This window comes from Hyperoodon ampullatus, assembly GCF_949752795.1.
Source record: "Hyperoodon ampullatus genome assembly, chromosome: 17".
Taxonomy (NCBI): domain Eukaryota; kingdom Metazoa; phylum Chordata; class Mammalia; order Artiodactyla; family Ziphiidae; genus Hyperoodon; species Hyperoodon ampullatus.
Window position 1 is genome coordinate 12,402,340 of NC_136930.1, and position 7,324 is coordinate 12,409,663.

Genomic DNA, 7,324 nt, shown 5'->3' on the forward strand with positions numbered 1-7,324 from the left:
GATCAACTCAGTAAGATATAGGCCAACTTCCCCAAGGCTCTTTCACATGATTTGCCTCAGTGAAAGTATAATAAACGTTGATTAAGAGTTCCTAGGGTTTTCTAATAGTTATTCTGCTCTAGAATTTGACATTCATTCTTGCCAAAGAAAAGTCACAACTGCACCAGGAATGACCCACTCATTTAATTAAAAGGTGTTCTTATTTTATAAGCAAGATTGCTAAGAAATCTTAGCAACCTTAGAAATTCACAGCCCCCCAAATAAAATTTAAAACAAGGACGTCTATGCTGGGCTTCCCTGGTGGCACAGTGGTTAAGAACCCGTCTGCCAATTCAGGGGACACGGGTTCGAGCCCTGGTCCGGGAAGATCCCACAGGCTGCGGAGCAACTAAGCTGGTGCACCACAACTGCTGAGCCTGCCCTCTAGAGCCTATGAGCCACAACTACTGAGCCAGTGTGCCACAACTACTAAACCCCATGTGCCTAGAGCCAGTACTCTGCAACAAGAGAAGCCACCGCAATGAGAAGCCCGCGCACCGCAACGAAGAGGAGCCCTCGCTCGCCGCATCTGGAGAAAGCCCACGCGCAGCAACGAAGACCCAACGCAGCCAAAAATAAATAAATAAATGTATAAAAGAAGAAAAGGAGGTCTATGCTGCCAGAAATGCCGATTCAGTAATAAATTGCACCTTCAAGAGTCAAAAAAGAAACAGAAACTTTTACAAAAGGTAAATTACATACATTTTTTTCCCAAAATATATTCAGGGATAGTTGAGCTGCAATTGTTACTAAAGCCAGGGCATTATTCCTTTAGCAACAAATTAAACCGGTGCAATTGACATAAATTGTTAAGTAATCCAGGATTAACTCATTAAAACTGTAGAGGCACTTTAGGCTCCTGCACTAATCCTAGAAACTGGAATTTCAGTGCGTGCCTGTGCTGCACAGAAGTAAAACTGAAACGACCTGAGGCCATGCTGAATGGTATCACTTCATACTTAGTTTAAGCATTTGAGGGTAGAAATCATGAATTCCTCTATTAGAGTTCCATTCACTTACAGGACATTCAGATACAGTGTTATACCTATAATCCACAATTTAAAGAATCCTTTCCATTTTAAAGTTCCAGATGAATTTTAAATTAGAAAATAAGCACTAAGGAAACTTTTATCAACTTATGAAAACTTCATGTTGGAAAATTTCCGGTAGTTTCCCCCAATCTGTTGTAAAATAAATATTTTGTATCCCCAATTTAATTTTATGAAGACACACTTTAATAATGCTATAAAGAAATAATTTACAGAGATCAATAACTTTTCATGCAGAAACTAAAAATTCATTGCTCAGTAATATTACTGAGGCAAGTGTAAAGATTGTTCTCTTGTCAGTTTGAAATGTTAATTTTTTCAGTGCAAAACCAGTTATAAAATATTTAAACTCAATATTTAAAAATAAAAAGTCCGATTTAGCAGTGTTCAAGTTCTAAATTTCATAAAACAAATCTTATATCTTATAGTAAAATACAGAGATTAAAGAAGTACTTGAGTACTTAAGATATAAATTTCTAATGAATCATACCAAGTCAGCAACAACCAAGAAGATAACATTCCCAATTTGAGTATTAGAATTTTAAAGATGATATTACTGTACTAAAGCCTTTTTTTCCTAGCTAAAATGCTATGCAAACGAATGGTCAACATTCTGTTTTCCTTGCAGTTGTGTGCTCTAGAATGATTTTGCCTCAAGTACCTGTGATTTCACTCCTGTATTCAAAATTTGATCCAGTTTTTATGTTCCAGGAACACTTAGTTAATTTAACCATCTATAATGTAAGCAGTCCTGTACAGAGTACAACAGTGGAATTTTCAAGCCAAGCATAGACTGACCTAAACTGGTTTACACTCTCTGCAAGTCACTCATGTATTATTCCTAGCAAACACCCGGTCCCCTCTGAGGGTTAAGTGTTGAAGCTGGTACTGTAGCACTTCTGTGTCAGTGGCTCCTTGGTGTTCATTTTATCTCGATTGAGATAGTCCAGAGATTTGGAGTGAGCCCTCTTACCTTTAAGAAGACAAAGAGGCAGAGGCCCACGGAGGGCCTTTTTAAGGTTCATAAGGTAAAGATTTAGTGCACTTGTCTCCTGGGCTGGGCATCCGCTTTCGCCTCCTACCACTGACAGCTGGAATCTCCTACTGCCCGTAGTACCTACTTCTGGTTTTATACAAAGGAGAGGAATGAGCAAGTCCTGCATCCAGCTGTTCCGAGCGCAAGGAAGGCACGGCTTCTCCCTTACTCTCTTCACCTCCGGTGCACTTCTGGGCTAACTTTGGGAGTTCCTCACCCGTCGTGAAGCCAGCCAGATAGAGTCCACGTGGAGGATCTGGTAGCCTGACACAGTCCGGCGCATCGGCGAGCACTGAGTGCTGGAACAGTGGGGCTTCTCCGCCTCTGCCTTTCCGGGGAGCTCACCTCGGCCACAGGCAAGGGCAGGGTGGTCAGGGGACTTCTGGACTCTCCATTAGTATCTACTTCCATTTTGGGCACCATTCTGCACACACCAGCCTACGTCCCAGAAGATGTCACTGTCCAATTTCTAATGAGTCCCAAGGGAACACAGGCATAATAATTTTTCTGCTTTACTCCAGATACAGTGGCCCACAGCTCTGCTGCCTCCGCTATACTTGGGGCCGCAGAGACTGAGACGAGGGCGGGAGAGGTGCAGGGTTGCGGCGCCGAGTTCCGGGCTGAGGCCGCCAGCCGGGTACCCTCTCCCACCTTTAAGATTTCTAAATACCATCTGTATCTACTACACGGTAATATAATGTAATTTAATTCCCCCAAAGGCAGGTAAATATAGAAGGAAAAACTTAGAGGTCAAGAATATGGAAGTTTGTGTGTCTTGCTGTGTATGCACAAGCATAAATGATTTAGGAAATTTGGAATACAATCCAGACGTGGCTGTATGGTGTACTTCCACACCAGGGGAGAGGATGTCCTCCTTTTTATTTGCGGACTTGAAACCCTGGCATGGTTCGGGACCAGAAATGGCCTGTGGCCTGAAGGTCTGGGGATGCAGTGTGTGACCACATGCCCTGCCACCAGTGGAGGGGTTTACTGCATATTCATGACCCACGCTGAAGAAGCAGGAACAGTAAAACAACTGCAAACCAGGATGAGAGTGTACTTTGCACCCAGTGGAGTCGGGTAGACACAGGAAACATGTGGTAAGTGCAGGCTGTCCTTACCCTCCTGAAGTGTTAGAAATTCTTTCCCATGGTTATTAAGCAATTATTTCCTGCCAGAAGGTGCATTCTGTGCAGAGGGTTGAAATCCTTTCATCATGTGTTGTGTTTGAGTTAACCGTTTCTTCTCTGTTATGGACTGAATATGTGTGTGTCTCCACTCCCTACAAATTTGTGTTGAAGCCCTAACCCCCAGTGTGGAGGTATTTGGAGATGGAGCCCCTGAGGAAGCAATTAAGGTTAAATAAGTTCACAAGGGTGTGGCCCTGATCCAATAGGTTTTGTGTCCTTATGAAAAGTGACACCAGAGAGCTTACTCTCTCTGTCTCTCTCCCCCGCCCCATACCATGCACCAAAGAAAGATAAGGTAGCTGTTTGCAAGCCAGGAGCCTTGATCTTGGACTTCCAGCCTCCAGATCTGTGAGAAAATGAATTTTAAGTCACTCAGTCTGTGGTTTTTTTGTTTGTTTGTTTTTTTGTTTTTTTGCGGTACGCGGGCCTCTCACTGTTGTGGCCTCTCCCGTTGCGGAGCACAGGCTCCGGACACGCAGGCTCAGTGGCCATGGCTCACGGGCCCAGCCGCTCCGCGGCATGTGGGATCCTCCTGGACGGGGGCAGGAACCCGTGTCCCCTGCATCGGTAGGCGGACTCTCAACCACTGCGCCACCAGGGAAGCCCCAGTCTGTGGTATTTTGTCATGGTAGCTGGAGCTAATAATCCTCCAAAAGACAGGTAAGAGCACTTCCTTCCAGGACACACCAGAGAGGTCAGTCTTGGTAGGAAAAGGAGTGGAGAGAAATCTAGAGGTTGAGACCTGACTGGAAAGGCAGGCCAGAGATGGGTGCTTCAGCTGGGGATAGTGATGGTGATAGTGGGATTTCTTGAGCAGTGGGAGGCAGCAGAGGGAGCTGGGTATCCAGAGGAGACAGAGAAGTTGCCAAGAGAGAAGGCATTGATGACAACTTTACACCTTCTTTATGATTTTGCTTGTGAATCACCTTGTCAGGAGGCACAGAGTAGTTGCTCAATAAACATTTGGGTGAACACACCAATTCCTTTGGACATGGATTTGCTCTGGCACGTTGCTTATTTGTCATATATGCAGAATGGTAAATGTATCCAGTAACTATTTTAGTCTTGTTAGTTTAGGCTTTCAAGAATAAAATCTTTATTACCCAGGAGTACCAAATAGGGAGATTTCTTCCCATCAAAGCCTATATTTAAATAATTTCCTCCTCCTTTTAGATGAGATAGTTACTGGAATATTTTTCTTCTAAGTTGACTTACTTTGTCAACAGTGTGCTATAGAAAAAAAGAATTTCCTTTCGTTAAACAAGGTGTCCAGTATCTTGATTGTGATAAAAGTAGATCACAGTGGGATCTTAATGATCATTTACCCATAATCAATGAAGATCTCTGCAAGCTTTGATTAGATTAATATCCACCACCCCTCCCCTCTCTTTCGCCCCTTGGCCTAGTAAAATTTGCCTGCATCTCCTGCCTTATATTCTTACATATTTGTAAAATTTAGAGAATGGTGCTTGATATGAATGATGTGGGGCTCAGGTCCTTCACAATATACCTGTAATACCAGTCTTGTTATCCCTATTGTACAGATAAAAATTAAAGGAGGACCCCTCTGGAGTATGACTTAGAGACCCTGGACTGCTAATCAGAATCTTTACTCCTTTCTAAATATAAAGCCAAACATCTTGTCTCATTGGGTCCTCTTTTTACGAGAGCCATTACATTTGGAATTTTGAGCACAACTTATTCCATGGTTTACTCATGGCATTTTCATTAATATTTTGGAAACACAATCTAACTTTGAACTAAAAGCCACTGATCAAAATCTACAAGTAACATTATGTGGCAAATAATGCCTGGGCTAAATATAAAAGCAGAGTACCTTCGGAAAACTGAGCCATTCTTCTCATAGGGAAACCAAAAAGTGTCTTCATAAAACGTTTTGTGTGGCACCAGAAATTGGTGCTGGCTGATTAAACAGGAAAGAAGTTTATTATGTAAATATTTATGGGAGAACCAGCTCGAAGCTAAGAGGCTGGGGATGACGTCCAACTACAGGCTGCAGACCAGGCCTGCAGAGCTTAACCACAGCCTTCACTGCTGTTAGCCCTGCCCCCCACTGCTGTTTCTGCAGCATGAGTTTGGCTCCTGTTTTTTTTAAATTTATTTTATTGAAGTATAATTGACTTACAATGTGTTAATTTCTGCTGTACAGCAAAGTGATTCAGTTATATATACATGTTCTTTTTTTAAGTTTTAATTTAATAATCCCACATATTTTCCACCTAAACTTTAAAAAAATAAGTTTATTTATTTATTTATTTAGGTGACGTTGAGACTTCGTGGCTGTGCTTGCACCTTCTCTAGTTGCAGCGAGCAGGGGCTACTCTTCGTTGCAGTGGCTTCTCTTTGTTGCGGAGCACGGGTTCTAGGTGAGCAGGCTTCAGTAGTTGTGGCACGTGGGCTCTGGAGAGCAGGCTCAGTAGTTGTGGCGCATGGGCTTAGTGGCTCCGCGGCATGTGGATCTTCCCAGACTGGGGCTCAAACTCATGTCCCCTGCATTGGCAGGCAGATTCTTAACTACTGTGCCACCAGGGAAGTCCCTCTATCTATATATGCTCTTTTTCATATTCTTTTCCATTATGGTTTATCCCAGGATATTGAATATAGTTCCCTGGGCTGTAGGTAGGACCTTGTTGTTTATCCATTGTATATATAATAGTTTGCACCTGCTAAGCCCAAACTCCCAATCCATCCCTCCCCCACCCTCCCTACCCCATGGCAACCACAAGTCTGTTTTCTATGTCTGTGAGTCTGTTTCTGATTCATAGATAAGTTCATTTGTGTTATATTTTAGATTCCACACATAAGTGATATCATACGGTATTCGTCTTTCTCTGTCTGACTTAATTCACTTGGTATGACAATCTGTAGGTCCATCCATGTTGCTGCAAATGGCATTATCTCATTTTTTTTTATAGCTGAGTAATATTCCATTGCATATATATGTACCACATCTTCTTTATCCATTCTGCTGTCGATGGACACTTAGGTTGTTTCCATGTCTTGGCTACTGTGAATAGTGCTGCTGTGAACATAGGGGTGCGTGTATCTTAGCTTTGTCTGGTTGGCTGCTATTTTTTGCCACCATATGGATTCTGTGTGGTGCCTCCTTCCTCAAATTGCTCACTTCTTTTTATTTTTTTAAAAAATTTCCTATATGGATTTAAAAAAAAAATTATGAACATATGAGATCTACCCTGAACACATTTTTAAGTGTATAATCCAGTATTGTTAACTGTAGGCATGATGTGGTAAACAGATCTTGAGAGCTTATCTTATGTAACTGAATTATTATTAGGGCAGCCTAAGTCACACGCTTGTAATCTGTAAATGATATCGGGCTTATTTCTGGGTTCCATCTTGGGAAGACAGGATTCTTAAGACTTCATATTCCCTGGACATGGCAAGGGCATTCTAAGGTGCTAGCCACACAAAAATTATAATAAACAGTTGGTACGGTTTAATGTTTATAAAACTAGGATCCAAATGGTTCATTCTCAAATAATGTATATTCATATATTCAAATGAATATGGCCCAGTAATTTCAAAGCCTTTTTGAATACCCCCAAAGCCATATATAATCTTCAGCAATGATTCTTAAAATTCCTTCTTTACTCTTCTGTCCATCATCCTACAAAGTGCAGCTGCCCTGAACCTCCTGCCTTCAAAGTCCCTGGGAAAGTCCCCATTTGTGTAAGGAGGCTTCTGCTCCACTTCTGCTTTCCTCTCCTTTCTTCCCAATTCCCCATCGCAAAAGCTTAAGAACACAAGAACGGGTCTACCAAGGAAGATCTCACCTTGGAGGGAGGCAGAGAAATGAGATTAAGACAGGCGAATCTAGAATTCTCTTTTGCCCTTAAAAGAAGGGGAATGGATCCAGGCATAAGAGAAACACTTTTTAGTAGTGATACTTAAAAAATACTTGGAATACTTAATTGGTTAACAAAATATGCAGATTGCTATACGATCTGTGGTTGAAATTGCTGACTGTG

The 7,324-nt window shown here is 42.1% G+C and overlaps 1 pseudogene across 1 annotated transcript; it reads right to left on the reverse strand.

Annotated features, from left to right (window-relative positions):
* Positions 1-1,916: 1,916 nt before the first annotated feature.
* LOC307065706 (macrophage immunometabolism regulator-like) lies at positions 1,917-2,553 on the reverse strand (annotated as a pseudogene). The gene has a single exon. The product of its transcript is annotated as a macrophage immunometabolism regulator-like (transcript).
* Between the last annotated feature and the right edge of the window lie 4,771 nt (positions 2,554-7,324).